Here is a 2,067-nt window from a genome sequence, read left to right on the forward strand (position 1 = left end):
AGATGCAAATATAAGGAAGTCATGGTTTGTGTACACAAAAGAGTACTACTGAGTTTTTAAAACAAGAAATCCTGCAATTTGTTTCAACTCAGATGAAACTGAAGGGCATTATGTCAATTGAAATAGGCAAGACAAATACTGCATGATCCCACGTAGATGAAGAATCAAAAGGGTGATTATCTGAAATCAAAGGGTGAGATGGGTAGATGTTGGTCAAATGGTAGAAACTCTCCGCTGTAAGTAGACCTGGTAGCTGCTAGGAGTGATAATATGTGCCTATAATTCTAGCACTCTAAAGACGAAGCAGGAGGATTACTTCAAATTCAAGGCCAACCTGGCACATAATGACTTCCAGGTCATCCATTAGCTATACAGTGAAGACCTGTCTCGTGCCAGAAACGGTTGAGGAAATTAAATGTATAGCATGGTGACTAATTAACCCTAGTTTGTGGCACACTTGAAACTATGTGAAGCGATGGTTATACTAATTATATGATCATGATAATCATCTCACAGTGTATGAACATATCAGTCATCTTCTGTAACCCTCAAATACATTTCCATTCTGTCAATCAGACCTCAGTAAACCTGAGAAAAGCCATAACAGAAAAGAAAACTTTTAATGTATAACTATGAACATTAAGAAAGAAAAGAAAAGAAAATGTGCTCATCTTGAGCCAATCATCTCAGTTCAAAGTATTGCACTCAAATTCTGACACAGTCTAAGTGTTTTTACTAATTAGCCATTGTGCTATTGTTTATAATAGGAAAGTATTGAAAGTTCATTAGTAAGAGGCCAGCTATGAAAGTGTAATAATTACAATAATCTATATACTGGCACATCATGCATTTATTAAATACAAATGAAAATGAACAACATATGTACTAATATGAAATATTTCTTTCTTTCTTTTTTGTTTTTGTTTTTTTGAGACAGTTTTTCTGTGTTAGCCTTGGCTGTCCTGGACTCGCTTTGTAGACCAAGTTGGCCTCGATCTCATAGTGATCCGCCTGCCTCTGCCTTCCAAGTATGGGGATTTACAGGCATGTGCTACCACGCCCAACAATATTTCTAAGATATTTAAGTGAAGAAAAGCAGTGGTAAAATGCTGTTATTTGTGCTTTTACAAAATGAATCCAGGGAGACAGTAGCTATTCTATGGCAACTAGAAATATTTACTATCCAAGAATAACCCATGACTTTGCCTGCAGCTCTCAATTCATTGTGATGAATACTCTGCATGTACTTAGAGACACTAAATTGTTCACTCATAATGGTTAAAACTCTAAACTACAAGTGCACATTTTAGGTTGGAGAGAGATATCTATGGTTAAGAGTACTAGTCGCTCTTGCAGAGGACTGAGGTTTTATTCCCAGCACCCACATGGTGGCTCACAGCTATCTATAACTCCAGTTACAGGGAGTCTAACACCATCTTTTGGCCTTCCTGGGCTCAAGGCACATGGTGCACAGAAATATATTCAGTCAAAAGACCCATACACATAAAATAAAAATAAATCTATTTAAATACAAAGTCAAGTTAAGCCACAGTTGAGTATACGAGATTTTCTTTATATTCTACCATATTTTTAAAAATATTATTATAGATGAAAATATGTGATGCTGAGCCTGTCTTGCTATGTGGAGTATTGATGAGCAGCAGGGAACCCTAGCTTCAGAAAATAGAACCACATCTAGCACATGACAAAAGCTCAGGAGAGGTTTGTATGCCAGCCTGTCCCTTACAGGTGTTGCATTTGCCAGCTCCCAAAGTGGCTTGAGCCAATTCCCTAAAATTTATTTTACAATATGGGCATTTATACATGCATATGCACACCTATACATACTCACAACACAAATGGTTCCAACAAACCCTGAAACAGTTGATAAGACAGAGATCTGGAGACAAGAGAGTGTGCCTAAGATAACCCCAGGGACCATGCCTCCCAATAACATTGTTACCTTAGCATCAGCAGGACCCTGACAAACACTATTAGCAAATTGGCAGAAAGCTTCCAGAACAGAGGTAAGGTAATTTACAATGGACTATTTTGGGCATAAAGTGT

The sequence above is a fragment of the Acomys russatus genome, chromosome X (genome assembly GCF_903995435.1).
Source record: "Acomys russatus chromosome X, mAcoRus1.1, whole genome shotgun sequence".
Taxonomy (NCBI): Eukaryota; Metazoa; Chordata; class Mammalia; order Rodentia; family Muridae; genus Acomys; species Acomys russatus.